General features: G+C 40.4%; 1 protein-coding gene and 1 pseudogene across 1 annotated transcript in view; one reads left to right on the top strand and one right to left on the bottom strand.

Moving 5' to 3' along the window:
* TNS3 (tensin 3) overlaps positions 1-22,305 on the top strand; it is a 198,760-nt gene that overhangs the window by 95,683 nt on the left and 80,772 nt on the right. The window lies entirely within an intron of this gene.
* Positions 16,386-17,859, bottom strand: LOC146441409 (uncharacterized; annotated as a pseudogene).

The raw sequence follows: 22,305 nt of genomic DNA on the forward strand, positions 1-22,305 counted from the left end.
AGAGAATCATTTATTCATGCATGGTATGCACAAACCAACATGGGAAAAAAGCAAACTAAATGAATATTAAGAATGAGGAACACTGGAATGTTTTTCCCTATATACCACTGATCTGAATAACTGGATTGAGAACTGGCTGCATGTCAGGTCTCAGAAGGCTGTGGCACTGTCTCGTTGGATGCCTGTAGCTCAGGGGTCTGAGTCTAGTCCTGTTTAACTTACTAATCACTTGGATGAAGGGGTAGAGTGCTTCCTCAGCAAGTTTGTTGATGCATAAAGCCGGGAAGAGTGGCCAGAATCCAGAATGTGTTGAATGTGGTTTATCTTACCTTGGAATTAGAATTTCATAGAATTTCATAGAATTAGGATAAGCAGCGGAACCTCCAAGACACTTAATCAGCTATTGAAAATACTGCAGCACTGTAGATGTAATTGATAGCACAAAGAAATGCTGGCTGCCATGGGGATGAAGAAATAGCCATTAAAAATGGATAACCAAAACAACAGTTGCTCACAATGGCTGATCTTACAGAGTCAGGTTTTATGGGGAGCTCTATACTCTGTGACTTAAACAGTCCTGACGTAACAAGTTTATTAATAGAATTAATTGGCCTGTGAATTTTTTTGGCAGCCAGCATTTTTATCTTTTAATGAGCTATGTGGAGATGAATTTCTGTAATAAATGAAGCTGCCATTTACTAATAGCACAGTGCTGCAGTAATGCTTACTTTAAAATGACAGGAAGTTTGTAGCATGAAGAAATTTTGATGTGTGTATAAGCTTTTCTCTGCAGCCTTATGTTCCCCATTCACTTCACTCTCTGTATGTTCTTTTATGCCCAATAAAATGACCAATAAAATATTTGTAAGACTTATTTACTCAAGCCTATGAAACTGTAAAAGCAAGAATCTGTTAATAAATGTAGAACAGAAAGGTTTTTACCCCTTTTCATTATAACCTACTGTTGGAAAACGCAGTTTTCCAGCAAAACTCATGCTAACTAAATAAGCCTGAGCAAGGCTTTAACATGGTCAGGCCTCAGTAAAATTCCGACAAGCTGCAGTGGTTTGTTTGCCTGAGAATGTTCTGTGGGAAGAATGCCATGAGAAAGATTAGGAGTCAGGAGTGTTATGAGAAAAGAATAAGGGAGTTAGCAGGAGGATCCCTGAATGTGTGGGAACAGCTGCAGGTGTGTGTGTGTATCTATAATTAGAAATATCTGTAACGGTATATAAGTCTCTCGTTTGGTGAAATAAAATGGAGCTTACTTTATATCTCATATTGAGACTGCCAGTGAGTTTCCCTCCCGTCGTATCTCGTTAACCTACCATCATTGTCACACGTGTCTCACCTTTTCACCATTAAAATGTTACAATTTGCATCTTTAGAAAAATATTAGATGCAGGTGAGAAATTATGTGATCAAGCTAAGGCAGAACACAGAAACACATGCATTCAATATTTGGAACAGCCTGATTCAATTACGGTGACCAAGAGATGGATTTCTATCTAAATTTGCCAGCATGAGGATGAGAAAGGGGTATCAATAGGTAACTCAAGTTAACTGTTGAGAGACAATGTGTGGATTCTAAAACCTAGGAAAACAGGGTTCCCTTAATCTTAACAAGATAAGAGGGGCAAGAATCTGAAGCCAGCACAGAAACCGCTGAATCATCTCATGAAGGACTATGCATGCTCCAGAGAGAAAGGAGAAAAGTGCATTACAAAGTGCACAAACCTTGAGGGGTTTTTGGGAGGTCTCCAAAGACCACTGAGATATAGCATGGTGCACATGCTAATGATATTAATGACTTCCAAGAAATTATTTGTATAAACACTCCTATCCTGGGGAATGTGATGAGTATTCATGAATTTTACCTATAACACTGTGTTTTTGGAGGTACTGAGGTGTGTGTTTGGAGGATTGAGCTCCCCCACACCAGGAGCACCGAATAAAGCAAATATCCACTTCTCTGACTATGTCTCTGAAGTGTCTCTGGGCCCGTTTGGGGCAAATCAAGGAAGAGAGAGACTGTATTTTTCATAAGGTTGAAATTATATTGTTGCTCTCAGCTAATTCTAGTTCTTCATGCATGAGTTATGGTGTTGTTTGAAATTATAATCTCAAAACTTCCTTAGGTTACCTAATATAGGGACAGCACAGATGCACAATTCATACAGCCTTATAATTTGCTTGGAGTTTATATAGTTTATCAGCTCAACATAGAACTGAGCATTAAACAAAGTCTCCTTTACTCTAAAAGTAATACGAAATTAATGAAACCAAGGTTGTTTAGCATCGGATTACACATCTGGAATACCTTCAGAGATCAAAAATAAACCTTTGGAGATGGTCAAAGATACAGTATCATAAATCATACTACAGTGTCTCTGCAGACAAAGGAGAGGGGAAGAAATCCTTGTTGCATAGCTTATTAAATAATATTTTTTAAAAAACACTGAACTGTTCCAGATGTTCCCATTTACTGTGCTATTCTGTGGATAAGCACAGTCCCTCTGAAATAAGTTGTGAAGTGAGAGAAAAATGAAGCTTGTTCAACTTCTCACCTGGCTTATTTGTATGTACAATACACTACAAAACCTGTTGTAATTTCCATTGCACAGGAAGATTTTGGTACCTGACTTGAAAATTAATTTTACAGTGGTTAACTGTAAATTTGAGTTTTTAGCTAAATCAAAAGTAAAAATTGAATTTTTAAGTTATAACTGGAGTTTTAACTAGATTCAATTTTATACGAAATTAAATAAATTGTTAAATTAATTTTTAAGCTACAGTTAAAAATTGAATTTTAGTTACATATAGCAGCACAGGAATTTTTAATTTATGTCATATACTTACTCCACAAATTTTTATCAGTCCTGTAGTTTTCAGTGTGTGGGCCTGAGTGTACCATCATTATGAACTCTCTCTAGGGGTTTGGACATACCAGCTTGGATTTTGCACCAGACTTGCTGCCCATTTTTAGCATAATGTAAAAGGGCTATGAAACTAAAGTGACAAACCTGCAAAGCTGCTGTGTCCTATGTTTGATGGTCTGCTGGAATTTGGGGTAGAGCTTAGACCTTTTCATTTGCTTGTTAGATTAATTAGTTATAAGGAGTTAACACTCCTAGTCTACTAGCTATTAAAATTGGGGTAAAAAGAATAGTTTGCTTGTTAATCATTGCTAATGACTGGGTATTTTTTCAAGAATAAAGGCATTTTTTGACTTTAGCAGCACTTTGTATTGCATTTTAGAAAGGTTAAGGCATTGAATGTATCACAGGCACAGTATAGTTGGCTTTTGTTCTCATTAATCCCTTTGAAACAGTGTTCCTATAGATCTGTAAATCTGGAAGTTTGAGTAAATCAAGATCCTTGTTTAGTACTTGCATCAGAAATCCACCAAGGTCATGGGTTCAATCATATTTCATGAGATAAATGAATTCACAAGCTGAAATTTTAGCAGTATAATATTGAACATTTATTAGGAGAGGAAAGGCAAAACACAGTGCTGGGCGCTTAGCAATTTTCCCAGAGGCACCCTTCTATTCATTTTACTGCGAACTTAAGCACCTTATCTAACTGGTACATATTCATTAAGCCTGGAAGATAATTTACACTTCAACAATTCCCCCCTTTGGAAGTGACCTGAATTTTAAGGTCACTTGCACTTAATTTACTGACTTAAAAAATACTAGTTAAAAATTTTGAAGAAGATAAAGAATATATAGAAATATTTTGAGAAAAAAGAAGAGAGGAAGACAGAATATATAGAAAAGCACTCATATAGAAATTCGAAGAGAAATGTTCATTATTTTGGTGTTCTTGGGCCTTCTCTCCCCTGGTGGGATTTGTTTTCTGGGTTTCTCTGGCGCTGGAAATGGGGAGAATGGAGCACTGCCTCAGCTGTGTCTATGACTGAGAGCACCACTGCTGGGCTTGGGTGGGAGCTCTGTGCAGCACTGCCTCTGCTGTGTCCATGACTGGCCCCACTGCAAGGCTGGGATGCTCTGGGGTTGGGGTGGAGCAGTTCACTGTCTCACCAGGGCAAGGCCTGACCTGCCTCCTCCCCACACACACACCACACACACAGGCATCCTGAAGTGTCTCAGAGACATCAGTCTTTTCAGGTTTTGGCAGCCAACCTCATGGCTCAAGGTGGTGACCAGGACTACTGTAATGTTAATTTTTCCCTGTTTGTGTTTTAATTAGGGTACCTTCCCCCTAGGTAGGCCCAAGAATGGCAAAAGAATTAACATTCCTCTTAGAATTTCTGAGAGTGCTTTTCTATATTCTCTTTCTCTTCTTCAAAATATTTCTATATTTGGTGGGATTTCTAGCAAACAGAGCAGAAAGGAAAGAATACTGTAATTCATATAGATGGTAACTGCTATTTCAAATTTAAAAGCATCTTTCAGCTGCAGAGTCAAAACCTGGCAGATTGGTCCATGATCTCTAACAAGTTCTTGAAGGCAGTATCTTCCCTCTATGGGGCTTAGCATTCCCAAATGCTAGACAAACAAATGCATATGTAACAAGAACAGTTAGAAATGTGACAATCACTAATAGAATTTACTTAGCACTGTGAGGAAAACTAATTCACAAACACCAGAGGTTTATGTTCAAAAAGGAGACAGAGGAGTCCTGTAACTTTATTCATGACTAACGGAAGATTTCCCATGGGGTGTCTCAAATGGATAGACGATGCAGCCTCCTTTTTATCCTAATTCTTGGCCAAAAGTTCCCTCTCTCTTTCCGCATTGGCTGAGGTACTCAAGAGGCACAGACTTCCTGGAACGCTTAATGCAGAGCCCACGTAATATACATCCCCCCTAATGCAGACCCCCTTAATACATGTCTCCCCTTTCTTCTTTTTCTCATGTCTCTGTTCTTGTAGTTTATTAACACAGCCTTGGGTAAGTCAATTAGTGGAATTCCTATGGAAATCCTTCCTATTATTTCTTCTATCTCTCAGTATTGGTCTTACCTTACCAGCAGTTTGTTTGTAAAGACATTCCTTTATGTCTTTCAGTACCTTGTTAGAATAACCAGCCATCTTTTTGAAACCTTTTCATTTTAAAGATAGAATTTTTTTTGTCTCATTTACATATGGTTATATCTCAATTTTGTCAAGTCTAGTTTTAAATCCATAAGCTAATTATTTAATTTAAATTTATAGATTTAAATCTACAAGCTAATTATTAATGTAGCCATTGCTTTATGTGCGTGTGTTAAAAAGGGTACCTTTTTTTTCTTGCTTACTTACCCTTTTGCATCTGAAGCCATACCTGTTACAATTATTACAAGGTTCTGCTAGGATAGCTGCCTGATCCAGGAACAACACTGTGATTAACACGGTTTGGAAATACAAAAAAGTAAACCATTTAATCGGTTTCATTTTGGAATTTTTGTGTTTCATTGCAGCTTTTGACAGATTTACTGTTTATTATATTGTCCAATATGATTCTTTCATGTTCCTCTTTGTCTGGGGTTAATTTTTATTCACATAAGAAAAGAGTCTCTGGCCACAGATCTCACAGTTGGGAGAGAAGTCATCAGTTCTTCTTGCTTCTGTGGCTTGAGTGGCTTCTTGTCTCATGTCTTGATACACTTAGCTTTTTTATCTGATGAGGATACACTTGAACATTTAAAGTTATTACTGATGTCAAAACAAACTTGCACAATGATAACACATGTTAGAGTAGGGAGAAGAATGAATTCCTGCCTCCTTCACCCCCCCTTTGGAAATCCTTACATTTTCTGCTAGCTAACTTTATTTTGCAACATAACCAGTTCTGTTGCCCTTCTCTGCAAGCAGGCAAAGCTTGGTTTTGAGGTGAAGACATCATTCACACCTTCCCCTCAACAGTGTCAATTTGCATCTCCTCTAAGGCACCCCCTCTGGCTGCCTGAAACTTCTTGGCCACACAAGCACACACTAAAAACCCATCCAAAACAATACTCAATTGCACACACTAAAATCAAACAGACACTCCAAAGATATGTTTCAAAAGTCTTGCCTACTTTTTCAGGACCTTTTATATATCATCTTGTGAGCTCTTTCCAGAACCTTAAATCTGCTACTGAAAAGCGGCACTTTTACAGTAACCGGCCCTTCTGTCCCAGTGGCTTGCTGGAGAGGGGTTTGAATTACCCCCTTTCCCCATTCCTTTCTTTTACTCCATTTTGGGTTCTATCTGCCAGCAGACTTAACGTTACTTCACCTTCAACATGCTTACTTGGTCCCTCAACATCTTGGGCTGTGGGAGGCTCCTCAGCAGGTGCCCCCCCTTCCCTTCTCCCAGGGGATACTAAAAATTCAACCTTTCCTTCCACAGGATCATGGCTCAGGCACTTCTTTCCACTATAACATTCTGTACAACCACATTCAAGAGATTTACTTAATCACTAAAACTTGGCACAAAGAGAGGACTTTATGCTCACAAATGTCAGCTACACACACCCAGGAGTCTCAAAGGGATACTTATTAGCACACACAGAGGAACAGCATACACACAGAAAAATTCAACCGGCATTCAAAGCATGTTTCAATGCTCAACAAGTTGCTTTTATCTCATGGGGGTCCTCATATGGATTTATATGCCGGCAAAAAACAAATTAACACAGGTAATTTGCACAAACGCACACGCATAATTAACAAAACTCACAGCAGCTGCAAGATCCACTGCAGGTATCAGACCTACTTTTCTCAAAGGCACCAGGGGGCCAACTCACCCCTAGACCACAAAATCCACTGCAGGTATCAGACCTGCTTTTCTCAAAGGCACCAGGGGGACTGATTTTCCCCAAAATCAGCTGCCAAATTCCTCAAAGCATGGGGGAACAACACTTTCTCCAAAAGCCACTTGCAAAACCCAATGCAGGTATGGAACCTGGTTTTTCCAGAGCATGGGGGAGCCACACTTCCCCAAAAGCAGCTTGCAAACTACCAGTATACTTAACAGAATTGGCCTCAGGATTTCAACCTGCTAGTTCTGGCTTTTCAGTGTAAACCATGCAAAAAAAGCAACTCGCCCAGTCAGTTACAAAATTTGGTATATCTTTTAAACCAAATCAAGTATCTGAAGGTTCCCGCAGAAGCAACCCTAATCTCTACAACCAACACCTCATTTTAGCTTTTGCACCAACCCCCCCCCCAAAAAACCCTCTAAACCTTTGTGTACACCAAAGACTTTGAATTCACCTGGTGCACTTGTATTTTCACCAGGCACCGATACTCAAAATCACGATTATAAACACAATAACACTCAACACTATTTTGGTAGTTACTTAGTTGCTTTTCACGTGTATTAAATAAAAGATAGTCAATTACACCATTAGTGGCTTCTTTTCATTCCCCAATTATACTAAAAACCTTATATTAATGCCAAAGTAATTCCTTTATAAAAAAACCCTAGGGATCATGCTTTGAACTCGCCAGACTCTGGGAAGGCGAGGTCTCCCTGGGTAATATTTTCTGTGCACACTTGGAGGCCTTCGTGATCCCAGAATCCATAGAATGTCAAAAGCTCTGTCCTTTCGTTGTTGCCAAAATTGTCACCGAAACTACAGGAAAAACAAAAACACTCAAACAACATTTTTAATGTTAGAGAGTCAAGGCATTACTTTATTAATTGGCCAGGATGTTGTTCCAGCCAAGATGTGCCACAGAAATCATCTCATCCACGCATAGCCCGTGTGTGCTGAGAGAATATTACATGACCCATGTATTTACAGGATTTCCCCCCAAACTTTATACAGTCAAAACCCATAGAGATGCACTGTTTCAAAGTTCATTGGTCCAGAGTTGAGCAACTCCCTGTATTCAGTTTCCCATTGGATCTGAATTTCCTCACCTCCGATGTTAATTAGACCTTTTTTCTTATTCCTCTCTTTCCAGACCAGGTGTCTCCGACTAGCCAGGGGTGTTGTTTGGAGTCAATGGTCTGTTAATGACCGTTGAGAGCTGTTATCTCTTGAGTATCTTCTGTGCTACTCCCAGTCTGTTGAGATGCTAAGCTCATTAGGCCTCACCTAGAGGAGCAATGCCTTGGAAAGAAACTTCAGTTCCCTTCCTGTAGGGCAAAGGCAAAGAAACTCCCTGATTAAAAAATTTTATACTGTTATATTTTCCAACAATACGTTTTGTGTCTTGTGAAAGGGTTAGCATTGAAATTAATCTTGTATTCCTAAACCCTGCTGGGCAATAAAGGATGTTAAGTAAGTGAGAAGCTGCCTGTGAAATAATATGGTTAACATTGCTTAAGCTCTGTCCAGAGAAAATGATCCTAACTGTTGCTCAAGTATAGATGATTGAAATTCAGGTGGTTAAAATCTGTTTTACAAATTCAGACGTTTATATTTCAGTACTATAACAATGAATCATGTTTGCAACCAGTTGGATAATTGCAGCTGAGAATTTTTAAAATAAGTGTCTTGTAGGAACTGAATAATCAATTTCTTTCCTTTTGACGGCAGCAATTCCTTCTTTCCAGATTTTCAGTACTTGTTAAGGTCAATGTGAAATTTCAATTAATAGTACTAGTATCACCGAAATTGTGGGAAAAAACAAAAAAACCCCTCCAACAACATTTTTAATATTAGAGACTCAAGGCATTACTTTTTTTTCTGGCCAGGATGTTGTTCTGGCCAGGATGTACCACAGAAATAAACTCGTCCACACATAGCCCGGGTGTGCAGAGAGATTCCATGACACATGGTTTTTACAAGATTTTCCTCCAAACTTTACATAGGCAAAATTCATAGAGATGTATTGGTTCAATGGTTATTGGTTTAAAATTATTCAGCCCTTAGTATTCGGTTTCCTATTGGATCCAAATTTCTTCACCTCTGATGTTAATTAGATCTTCACTCCTTATTTTTCTTATCAGTCCTTTCCGGACTAGTTGTCTTCAGCTCTGCCAGAGGCAGTGTCTGCGGTAGATGTTTTTAGATGGTTGCTGATGTCCAGTTGCTGATGTCCAGTTGATGTTCTGTTGATGTTCAGATGTCCAGTTCTGTTGATGTTCTGTTGATGTTCGTTATCTTTTTGGGTATCTTTTGGGCTACTCCCAGTCTGCTGATATGTTAAGCTCATCTCTGTAGAGTGATGCTACATCCCTTAAAAAAGAAAAAATGGTAAAAATTCCTTTTCCCAAGGCAAAGGTGAACTAAGCCTAACTAGAGAAATAAAATAAAAAATTTAAAAATTATACTGTTTCCAGCAGAAGGGTCAAAGCTTGGTAACACCTTTTGATTTAGAAAACCAAAAAGTCACCTATACATAAACTTTGATTACTCATCTAGTTAGTGTTATAAATTGGGTCTCAATAATCAATCAGAGACAATGTCCAATTAAGTATAATTTGATTTATTTAGAGCAAGAGGGTATCAGCGAGGCAGCGCTGGGCAGATAACTGCGCCGAAATAGTCCGAGCCCCTCCTTTTGATGCAGTCTCTATTTTCTGACCACGTATATCTTCCGGAGTTGGTACAGCCCCTTGCGTCGTGGTGTTGCTAGGTGGTCTTATTCTGCCCTTCGGTGGTCGTGGGAAACAAGTTCTTGCATGTTCGCAGTGCCCCCCCCCCTTTCCCCCCCAAGCGATGATTCTATAACAGCCCACTCCTAACAAATACAGGATACAGGATGTGCAGGGTGGGGGTCTCCCTCCCCTTTCTATTTGGTTCTGTGGACAAACAGGATGCCTTAACAGGATGTGTTCGGGCCCCTTTTCCTCTCTCTTGCGATTCTGCGAATTTCCATCACAATTCCCCTCTCTCTGTATCTCCATTTTGTTAGCAGAATTGCCTTAATGCTTCAAGGCTTAAGATGAACTCTTCTTCCATCTCACTCTCTTGTTGTTCAGGTATGCTTTCATATTTTGCTCTAATTAACATCAGCCTGTTAAAAATGCATGGTCCAAAAGTCAAAGTTAGTACAATTACTACTAGGGGCCCTGCTAGTGTGGAGAGTAGAGTCGTTAGCCATGGGGAGGTATTGAACCAGCTTTCATACCAGCTCTGTCGACTCTCTCTCTCTTTTTTCGCTTATCCAGTTCTTTCCGGAGCTCAGACATTGCATCTCTAACAACTCTTGTATGGTCTGCATAAACACAACATTCTTCTTTTAGGGTAACGCACAGTCCTCCTTCTTGGGCTGGTAGGAGCTCTAATCCTCTCCTATTTTGGAGCACCATTTCATATAGGGACCTCAATGATGTTTCTAAGGCACTAATAGAACTTTCAATTTTGGCTATATCTTCATCTACGGTTTCTCTCAAATTGGCAAATTCTGTGTCTTGTTTTACAAGGGAGGCTATACCTGTGCCTGCTCCTGCTGTGCCTAATGCCAATGGGGTTGCGATAGTTATAGCTGTAATAGGTTCTCTTTTTACAAGGTGGTGCCCTGGGACCGAATGGTGGTCATATATGTAATCACCTGGGTTGTAGGTGATTCTTGGCACTATTACTACTTGTATGCAATAGTTTGATTGATTAAACTCCTTTAAGGGAATACAGGGAGTTACCCTGATGCCTTAAATTGCTAGAAAATTTTAAGACGCAGACACACAGTATGGGATAGGGGTTTTACCTTGGTTTAATAGGATCTCAGATGCGCACCAACGAACAAGCAAGCCTCAAAGGCCAGCTCAAAGGCCAAAAGCCCCAAAAGCCAAAAAGCTCCGACAATAGCCCCCATATACAATTTATGGACAGCCTAGATTAGAATACCTATCTCCAAGTCTCCAATAAGAAGTCTAACAAATGAAGTAATTGCTCCCTTATTAAAATTGCCCCCCCCCCAAAAGATTGCTACTTGGTTTACAAAAAACATGTCTCAGTGATGGGGGCCCTGTTCAAGGTTGTGCGTCATGCTTTTGAGATTGAGGGTTTGTTTCGTCTTCCCAAAGGATTCTGAGCAGGGCAAGGGGTACTGGGGTGATAGAATGTAGGGTTAAGATACAGGGAGTAAAAGTACAGGAACGGGGAAGGGTGGGTAAAAGGTTATACATAAAGGATATAAAGAGAGTATAAAAGTAAAATAAAAAATACACAAAAAACCCATCAGGCATCAACCCCTACACTTGCACATACCCATTTAGCATTTTTAGCTGGTATTAGACAATCTGCCAGCTCTTTTGGTTTTTGGGCTTGCATTGTTACTTTACATAGGTGCATTTTATAAGATGGGATTTTTCCTATGCACCTTCCTTCTCCTGATACCTGCGCCAATGTGATACCAGATTTTGTTCTTTTGCCAGATTTCCACAGACATTGAGCAGAGTTGCTCCCATTTACCCTTCTAGCTTTTTCAATTGTACCCATAGCTTCATAGAAGGGTGGTCTGGTGTTATAGCATAGCCAGCAGTGGTCTGTTAATTCTGGGTGTGTTTTATTTAGGACCTTATAGCTGGCTACCATAAGTCTCCATAATTCATCAGTTATTTCTCCCGAGGGGGTTGGGGGTATTTCGGTTTTGGATATGGAGGTACTTTCCTCATGGTCTATGCCTAATCCATCTGCTTCAGTATTTATCATGTCTATTATGACCCGGTTTGGTCCCACTGGTTCGGGGTCACTGGGGAGAGGTTCCTTTTTTATATAGATAAGACCACCTCTGTTGGTTCCTGATTCCCAGTACCTTATACCCCAGGTCTTGCCTAGTAGCCACGTAGGATCTTGGGGTTGTGTTATATTTATGTATAACCATTTACAGGTTACTTTGGGCCCTGCTCCCCTCCTTCCAATCTGGCTACTATAGTCAGGTGGATTACAACCGTAAGGTCCCCACCCAACTTTAATATGCTTGTCTCCGTCTGGGAGCTAGGGGTAAGCTATGGTTTCGCATCCCCAATAAGCACAGTAATAAGAATTTGGGTGGTTGCAATATCCCTTTCCGGGGTTTGCACTAGGGCAAAAATACCAACCTTTACCTTCAAGCATACAAGGTTCTATAGGAGCTAAAGCACAAAGGGATGCATTAAAACTGATTTGTCCCGGTCCGAGTCGGGTTTGGATTAGGGTTTGGCTGTCCCATTGTCTTAACGTCCAGCGAAAAGGTTGGTGGGGTAGCACATCAGCGGTAGTACATGTAAATACTAGGCTTAAAAGCAAGATATAGGTGTGGTAGGAAGATGGGAGTCCAAGTGCTTTTTGAATTCTTTTAGTTTGTTTAGACCCTGCCTTGGTCCCCTTTTTAGCCTTATACGGTGGTGCCTGTTTCGGGTTCCTTCTCGATTTGGGGCAGCTCATACCAGATCTTTTCATAGGCCCAGGTATGTTCACCCCACTGGTTGTATATATCCCTCTGCCTCGCCCGTTGGCTTGGTTGCAGCGAGTCACGGGGATGGAATTCTTCTTGGCAGCAAGGATTTTTTTCAGGGGTCTCAGGGACAAAGGATCTTTTCTTGTAGCTGTCCCGGTTGACATGTTTAACCATGAGGTCACCACAAGGCAAATAGACCAGGGCTTTTCTGCACTCCCCGCCGGTGATGTTTGCCACCATTGGTGCGGGTTCATTTGAGTGGTAATAATACAGTTCTTGGTGTATCCCAAATGCATATATGTCCCATCACTAACACATTCGGCAAATTCCCTTAGGAGGTCCCCCCCCCTTGCAATGGGCCCACTATTATTCCTGGCACACCTTACATATAAAGCAAGCAAAAGGGTAGCAATTACAATTATGGATGTTGCACTTAACAATATAATTATTAACATATTCTCCAAGCAATAAATCTTGGTTTCTCAAGTATACAGTTATAGGATTCATGCACAGGCAGGCTAGGATTTCTTAAGCCTAATTTTTAAGTCCTGTGGTTGTTCCACCACTCTCCAGGTGGGGTCTCTGTTGAACTTCTTCACTTGGCTAGCATGGGTCCAGCCTCTCTCCGCTGTCCGGACCGATGATTCTGTGGTAATCAACACAACATATGGTCCTTCCCATTGAGGGGTTAAAGATGTTTCTTTCCAAGATTTTATTAAAACTTCATCTCCAGGGTGGAATGAGTGGATAGGTAGCCACAGGGGTGGTCGTTGAACCACCAGTCCCTTCTTACGGAGTTTTCTCCTTGGGTTTTCTAGGCTGGTTATATAGGATTGTAAATGGAAATCTGATGTGGCCGGGTGGTCTTCAGGCATTTCTAAAAATTAAATGGCATTCCATATAACATTTCATATGAGGAGATCCCTATGTCTGTACGGGGTTGAGTTCTAATGTTTAATAATGCTAATGGTAAACATTTAGACCAACTCATTTTTGTTTCTAGCATTGATTTAGTTAGTTGCTTTTTTATTTCTCCATTTATTCTTTCTACCTTGCCCGAACTTTGAGGGTGCCAAGGGGTGTGGTATTCCCAGGCAATTCCGAGCGCCTCAGATACAGTTCTTGTAATCTTAGATATAAAGTGTGGTCCCTGATCTGAATCTGTTACTTCTATAAGGCCATATCTTGGAATTATTTGTTCTAATAAAGTTTTTGCAACTGTTTGTGCTGTGGCTCTTGTCGTTGGGAAGGCTTCCACAAAGTGAGTGAGGTGGTCTACTATAACCAGTAAATATTTATACCTTCCGGCTAAAGGCAATTCAGTAAAGTCAATCTGGATGTGGGAAAAAGGTCTATGTGCCAGTTCTCTGCCCCCAGGGATTCTTTTTCTTAATTGATGTCTGTTTACTTTTTGGCAAGTAACACATCCCATGGTTATCTGTTTAGCTAAGTTGTAAATACCCATGCACATATATTTATTGGCAAACTGATCAACCAGGGCCTGTGTTCCCCAATGGGTCTTTTCATGGAGTCTCTTCAGAACCCTTAAGGCCATAGGCTTAGGTAAAATCTCTCTTCCGTCTCCCAAAACCCATTTACCCTCTGAGTTTGGTTTTATACCCACTTGCCTCAATTTTTCTTGCTCTATTGTTGTAAAGCTTAGCAGGTAGGTTGTACAGGGGTAATCTATGTATGGTTTGTTTTCCCCATGAATATAACAAAAATCTTTGTCCGAATTTGATTGCCCATCAGGACTGTAACAGGAGCAAACTAAACTATCCACTCCGTAGTCCTTCCAGCAAGCATAACAAGGGAATCCTTCCAAGTCATACCTGCAGGTAGAACAACTTTCCCTAGGATTCCTTACCCAGAGGGGTAGTAATGCTGCTCGTTTAGCTTCTTCATCAGCCAAGTTGTTTCCCCGTACCACTGTTCCCAATCCCTTTTGATGTCCCCTGACATGGACCACTGCAAGTTTGGAGGGTACCCTAATAGCTTTTAAAATTTCTTTTATGAGTCTCTCGTGGACTAGGCTCTTTCCTTGTGATGTAATAAGGCCCCTGTCTTCCCAGATTTTTCCAAATGTGTGTATTACCCTGAATGCATATTTGGAGTCTGTGTAAATAGTTCCCTCTCCTTTTCCTATAATTTGTAAAGCCCTTAAAACTGCATACAGCTCACATGCCTGAGCCGACCAACTTGGGCTTAGTGGGCCAGATTGGAGTACTTCTAATTTACTTCCATCCACTATTGCATATCCCGATTTGCGCTTCCCCTCCAGTACCCGTGAGGAACCATCTACAAATAATTTCATACCCTTCCCCAATTCTTCCTCTTCTAAGTCTGGCCTGATCTTAGTTTGTTCCTCTATGGTTTGTAGGCAATTGTGCCATAAGATGTTACTCTCAGGGTTCCCATACAGAAATTGTGCTGGGTTCTGTATGGATGCCACTTCTAAAGTAAGCTTGGGGGATGATACCAGAATTCCTTCATATTTCAGCAATCAGGCATCAGTGATCCATTTTTCAGCCTTTTGTGTCAATATGCCCAGAATGTCATGTGGGGACATAACTTTTAGCTCACCCCCAAATGTTATTTTTAATGCTTCCTCTACCATTACAGCAGCTGCCGCTACTACCTGTAGACAAGTAGGCCAGCCTCTACTAATTGGGTCTAATAACGTTGAAAGGTAGGCTATCGGCTTTTTACTTCCTGCCCATTCTTGTGCTAGCACCCCAAATGCAGTTCCTTCTTCAGCATTTACAAATAAATAAAAAGGTTTCTTTAAGTCTGGTAAGCTTAGTATGGGGGCACTTGTTTACTCCCTTTTTAGATTTTGAAGGTTTTCCCCATCTTGGGAGGTCCATTTAAGTAATCCATCCCATGTTAATTTTTCATATAGGAATTTTACTTTTTTACTGTAATTTCCAATCCATTGTCTGCAGTCTCCAAATAAACCTAGCAATTGTCGAATCTGTCACTTGGTCTGGGGAGGCAGCATTGACAGAATCCCTTGTACCCTGCTGGGATCAAGCTTTTTAGTCCCATTAGTCGGTGTCCTAAGTATTTTACCTCTTGTTCGGTAAATTGCAGTTTTGATTTAGAGATTTTAGTCCCTGTTTCCCCAAAAAATTTAACATCTTTATACTTTCTTCCCTCACTAATTCCTCTTGTTTCCCAGCTATTAGTAGATCATCTACATACTGTGTGAGTTTAACTTCTGGTCCCACTTGGTAGTTTTGTAGTATTTGACTCAGGGCTTGTCCAAATAGATTAGGGGATTCTGTGAATCCCTGGGGAAGGACAGTCCATCGTAGCTGTCGTTTTATATGACTGTCAGGATCTTCCCACTCAAATGCAAAATAGTCGCGACAGTTTTTATCTAAGGGGCAAGCCCAAAATGCATCTTTTAAGTCTATCACACTGTACCAGCAATCATGTGGGCCTAGTTGGGTGAGGATAGTATGAGGGTTGGCTACCACAGGGAACCGTTCAACGGTTCTTTTATTTATTTCTCTCAAGTCATGCACTAATCGGTAACTACCATCTGGTTTCTTTACTGGCAAAATTGGAGTGTTAAATGGGGACATACAGGGCTCCAAAATCCCTTGTTTTATTAGCCTTTCGACTTCGGGTTTCAGTCCTCTTCGCCCTTCCTCAGATAACGGATACTGTTTTATTTTTACTGGGATATGTGGATTTGTTAAGGTTATTGAGAAAGGTTCGATGTCTAGCTTCCCCACTGAGTCTGGGGTGTACCAAACCTTTCGGTCTATCTGTTGCTCATCCTTTGTGCTAAGGGAGTATATTTTAATATTTAATCCTTGTTTATTTATTTCCAATCCTATTCCCAATTCTACCATTAAATCTCTCCCTAGTAGATTGTATTCTGCCTCCGGTACCAATAAGAAACTACCTATACCCAATTTAGAGTTTGTTTCAATTAGCACATCTTTAATTATAGGGACTCCGAATGGTTCCCCTTTTGCTCCTATTACTTGTACAGTGTCTTTGGATACTTTACATCCCTGAGGCAGTTTCTGCACAGTGGTGCGCTCTGCTCCGGAGTCCACTAAAAATTCAACTTCTTGATGCTGGGGTTCTAACTTTAATTTTACTAGGGGCTCCGATGCTTCTTTTGACCCCAGCAAATAGAGCCCCTGACACCCCTAGTCCTCTTTGAACATTGTCATGTCTGCCAATCATTGGCGGCATTCCCTCTTCATGTGTCCCTTTTTCCCACAGTAAAAGCAGACTACCTCATTCCTCTTTTGCCCTTCCGTATTTCTTGGAGGTTTCGGGGGCCATTTCTCTTGCAGTGATCTAGTGGTGGTTCTCTCTTGTCCCCCTCTTACAGCTGCTACCATCATTCTAACTTGTTTCTTATGACTTTCCTCATCCCTTCTGACATACACTTTCTGTGCTTCTCTCAATAACTCATCCAACCCCCGGTTTTGCCAGTCTTCTAATTTTTCTAACTTTTTCCTAATATCCACCCAGGCCTTTGCTACAAATTGGGTTTTTAGCAATGTTTGTTCTACTGGGGAATCAGGATCTATGCTGGAGTAAAGTTGTAAATTTCTCCGGAGCCTTTCCAACCATTCAGTAGGGTCTTCATCTTTCTTTTGAAGCTCATTAAAGGCCTTAGTCATATTTTGTCCTCGGGGGACGGCCTCCTTAATGCCTTGGACTATGATAGTCCTTAAATCTTGCATGTGTGCTCTATCGTTTTCATTTTGATTGTTCCAATTAGGCCTCTGAAGGGGCCATTTAACATCTCCAATGGGGCCTTGTGAGTGATTGTTTTCCCAAATCCTCATCCCAGCTGCCCTTATCATTCTCCTCTCTTCTGCTGTGAATAAGGTGCTCAATATTGACTGTATCTCATCCCAAGTATAAATAATTGGTCCTAAGAATTGATCTACTCTTTCTGCTACCCCCAGTGGATCTTCCAATAAATGCCCCATTTCCTTTTTAAATTCCCTGACATCGGCCGAGTTCAGAGGGACGGCTATGTATCCGATACCGGGCGCCTGTCCTCCCCCTGGTTGATTAACCATACCCATGCCTACTTCTCTGAGAGTGTATAACTGGTTCCTTGCCTGGCTTCTAGTAACCTGTCTCTCGGGTGGTGGAGTGTCATCCCCCTCCATCTGTGGTGCATTTGGAACCGGCAGAGGTTGTGCTGGAGGGGGCACTGCAGCATCTGGCATGGGGGATGGGGGAACATAGGTTGGAGGTATTTCCTCCGCCTGTTTTCTCTTTCCTTTGCTGAGAACAAACAGGCTTGTCCTATTTCCACTAGTTATCCACAGGGCTGCATAATCACTCTCTTCCTGGCTAAAAGGCTTTTTATAGTTTACATACAAATTTTGAGCTTGGCAAATCCAATCCTCAGAGGATCCAAAAACCAGCCAGTAAAGAGGGTCTCCTCTAATTTGTTTTCCTCCCCAGACTGTCATGCGATAGTTAATCATTTTTGCCTTAGTTTTCCCTCGTGTACGTGGATCATCATCCCAATATTTGATCATTAACCTCAGAGGACTATCTGGTGGTATATCCGGGAGTCTTACTTGGGGCTCCCCCCCCATGGGTCCAGACGGCTTGCTCTTCCTCTGTCCCATTTTCCAGAGTGCCTTCACACACACACGCTCTCACGTCCTCCTGTTCGTGGCCCAGGCCCTCGCGGGATGTGGGAAATGCACTACAAAGGAGTCCACACTCACGTTGTCCGTGCCGGACGTCTCAGACACCGCACTCTAGGATCCCCACCCCGACCGAACAGATTCCCTGTGTTATAAATTAACACATACTCACGCGTCTCACGTCTTCGTCCGGACTTTGTGCACAAAGATTAAGGGGTTCCTTCGCTCACTACCCGAAATTTAGGTTCGTCGGTAAGGGTTTCAAAGGGGTACCCTCTCCAGGCCGTTGTGACAACGGGGCACCTCCCATTGAGGGGTCTCCTAAGAATTGCCCCTATCCGAGTCACAGCACCAATTGATAACAGTTAGCAAATTATTACTAAATCTAGCAATGTAGCACATTTTCTTAAAACATTGACACTGATGTAAATGTTTGCTGATTTCCAAAAGATACTGCAAATGATAAAGTGTTTTGCCTTACATTTGAATATTAAAAATGTACAGTTAATGGCTCCAGTTTTAAGTTAATTCTTGTTTATTTGATATCATGTGGCATTGTCTAAACTGCTCTGCCATAGATTGAAGGAAATATTGCCAAACAAACCTGCTTTATAAGGTGTATTTAGTGTTGGTGTAGCCTCATGCTGAGTAATGTGTGCAGTTCTGGGCCCTACCATGTAAAAAGGGTCTAAGGTGCTTGAATGTGTCCAGAGGATAGGGCTGGAAGGCATATCCTGTGTGGAGTGGCTGAGGAGACTGGGTTTTTCTAGTTCAGAGAGAAGGAGACTGAGGGGTGACACCATCTCCTCACATCATTCAAGCCGTTTGAATGAGTTTCTTTATAGTGTTTTTAAAATATTTTCTCTAATATATTGCTTAGTTTAAAAAGCAAGAAAACTCCCCTGCCCCTCTATCAAGAAAAACAATGCAGAACTATAGAAGGACAGCTGGATGGCCTACAGTAGTATTCAAATCATTAAAACTATCCCTCTGCATGCACAAAGTAATGTGATTTAGAGCCTTTTATGGAGTAGCAAACAAGAAGATGCTGAAATTTTCACATTTCTTTTGAACTTTATTTTGTAATTATCTGTTGTAATGGGTTACCAGTTTGACTGTAATTTGCACAGTAAGCTGTGATACAAACTAGGTAGAAGTTAAGGGAAAGTCTTCAGTGGACAGTGCTTTGGTTTGAAAAAGACTGATAGTTTTGTTTTACAAATGATAAGGACTTCTATGATGGGTAGAAGGGCTATCAGCCCAGTTTCTTTTTCTACCTCCACAAGAAAAGTTCTTCACAGAGAGTTCTACTATGTATGCTGTGCTTGCCCCACTCTCAAGTAAAGCTGGTTTTGAGGCTAGCCCTTGTGAGCCTTGTGAATCAAGTGGAAACATGTAAGCATAGTCTTGTTGGATGCTGTGGTAACTGAAAGCAAATATGGACTTTTTTATGGTGTGTCTTATGCACTCAGTAAATACAGGCATGTCTAACACATGAAGTGTCAGCATAATTTGGTTTGAAGTTTACCTGGGGCAACTGCTAATATACGAGATACGGCACTGTTGTTGACAAGCCACTGTAGACCAGGTTTTAAGCTTTGTTTTCTTGTTTTCTTAGTTTTTGTTTGTTTTCATTCTAATAGTTATAAATCCCTCTGAATATTAGTGGAGAAAAGATAAGCAGTTAAACAAACCAAACAATAATTAACCATTAACCACTGGCCACACTTCTGGTAGCTGTAGCTTTTGCATGGTGGTAAGTTTGTGACAAGGTAAGTGCCTGGTGTTGTTCTGATGCCAATCTGTTGGAATGTTATTATTTGTTCATCAGGGAAAACAAAATTACTTTTGTAGGGAAAAATTACTTTTCACATGGGAAAAGAGAGAAATGAGAGTATATAATATGCTTTCAAAGAAATAAATATGTGCTCCTGGCATACTTACGAAGCTCCCCCGAAAATTTAAGCTAAATTGTAAGAACAAAAACGAGTTTTGTAGGAAGTCTTGGCAGCTGACACGTCACACTGTAAAAGGTGCCTTTTAAATTAGTAAGTCTAAAACATCTCTTACATGAAATGAGGCAGCTTTGAAGTACATTTTTGAAATTAAGGAACTAAGTAGAAGTAATTTTTTGCTCACTCCTTCACTTAATTTTAATCTTTTAGATTTGAATTATTTGCTTTAAGCTTTATTGAAATATATCAGCTCAACTTCTCCCTTCTGTTGTCTGGCATCTGCTGGTAATTCGGTATGTAAAGCACTTCCAGTCTGTTTAAGGAAAATGTCCATTTTCCCTAAGAGACCTGGTTTTAGCTTTCTGAGGACTACGTTCACTTTGTAGAAATTACAAGCTTCGTGAGTGTATCAATATTACTGGTGATGAAGTCCTCTCATTAGCGTGACAAGCGAAAATTGCATTAGATTTTAAAGGTCTGTTTTGATCCATCCAAAAGGTAGATATTCTGTATCATTACATAGTCTACAAGTCATGTTAACTAAGAGGCATAATCTGAAGTAAGTTGTTTATACCTTTGTAACTTGGTTACAAATGGAGTGAAACTCTTTATGTGTTGTTTCTGCACACCACTGCCTCCTGTGGAGAAGTGGTGGGACTGGGAGTGTCTGGTCTCAGATGGTCTGAGATTCTGCAGTGATTTCCACTAATTTTTCTTTACAAAAATTACAATTAAATCAAGAAATCCAATGCAAAAAGTTGGTAAATGCTGGAATAGTATGAGCTCAGTCTGCATTCCTAAGTGTCTCAAATTTCAGTAGAATTCATTCAGACTTTTTTAGCATCATGTAAGAGGTTTGGAAGATACTTGTGATTTCATGTCCTTTTCTGGCTTTGAAGGTCTTGAGTGATGCATCTAGTTTGCTTACAGTGTCTTCAGAAGGTACTCTTTCCATAAATGAGAGGCCACAAGTAAAGATTCAAGTCAAGGGAAAAAGAGTTAAATATGGATGCTAAGAAAGTATTAGCTTTCAAAGTCACACCGTAAAAACTAAATCTTAGTTGTGTCTTTTCCAAAATGTGCTGGGTTTATAAATATTGACTTGATAAAATAAATAACTGGCTGTATTTGGACCCTGAAATTTAACACTATTGGCAGAATTTTCAAAAATTACTAACAGGGATATATTTATTAATTTATTTACTTGCTTTAATAGTAGTTACTATCACGCTGCCTTTGATGCTAGCAGAGATGGATTTTTTGAAAGTGTCTAATTTTGTAATTTAACAAGAGATTTGTTAACATTTTTAGGATAAGCCACTACTTGTCAGCAAGTTACTCAGGTTGATACATACGTATGTCAATGCAGAATCCCTTAAGTACCGTAGATATGAATCTAAAACCCTTGTCTGTGTTTCAAACTTAAAGAAAAATTGTTCTCCTATACAGAAATGTATTTGTGCATTGTTGCTCTATAATTGTGCAATGTAATCAAGGTGAAATGTCTGTAACATAGACTAATGTTGCATGCCGGATTTTACACCTTAGCTTCTATCAGCTACTTCAGATTAGGAAATTGATATGTGTGTAAGGTGTATGCTATGATCTTTCTCTACCAAAGTTACTGATTCAGCCCTCCTGCTCGTTTAGATAAAGGGCACACTTTGGACTCCTAGTGTTACGGCTCCATGATCAGGGTGTGTAGGAGATGTGCTTCATCAACATGTATTTAGAGTTGGAAATGACTGTAAAGGTTTAAATGACATCAAGCAATTAAAGTAAGTTCTTGTAGAAATATTCAGCTCTTTTAGAGAAATAGCTAATTCTCAAAGTGCATATATAGACCGTAGAAGCTCTCAGATGAGTATTTGAAAAGTTGCTGTGCATGTGGTCATTTTTGTGACTACTCAGTAAGTTCTACAGATCCCTATTGTTGACTTAAGAAGGGTGGAAAAAACAATTGCTGCTGGAGTAATCTGGTGGTGCCTGCTGTTTGGAGTGGATGACCATGTATGAAATCCTGCTAATCATAAAGCTGTATCTAGTGACATGCTCTTAATAATGTCCTTGGAAACAAATACTGCTTTATATACTTGAATATCATGGATTGTTCTGCTGGTTTAGCTTACTCTTCTGTGCTGTTCCACAGAAGGGTTACAGCTCCTGTGTGTCACAAATACCTAGTTTTTGTGATTAAGTGTGATTGCTATGTGTGTCACAAAAGGTGTACAGTGAACTGAGTTTATAAGGGTCAGGGTCTGTTTTACCTAAAAATAAGCTGATTTTTTTTTTTAAGGGGTGGGGCGCGGGGAAGGTGGAAACGCAGTCCTGGACCGCAGCAATGTTTTTTCTGCCAAGAACTGTGTCAGGAGTGCCAAGAGGCTTCCCACTGGAGTGCCCATAGCGGCCTCTGCTGGCTTGCTCTTCCAATGACACT

This window comes from Lichenostomus cassidix, chromosome 2, assembly GCF_008360975.1.
Source record: "Lichenostomus cassidix isolate B80296 chromosome 2, HeHo_3.0, whole genome shotgun sequence".
Classification (NCBI taxonomy): Eukaryota; Metazoa; Chordata; class Aves; order Passeriformes; family Meliphagidae; genus Lichenostomus; species Lichenostomus cassidix.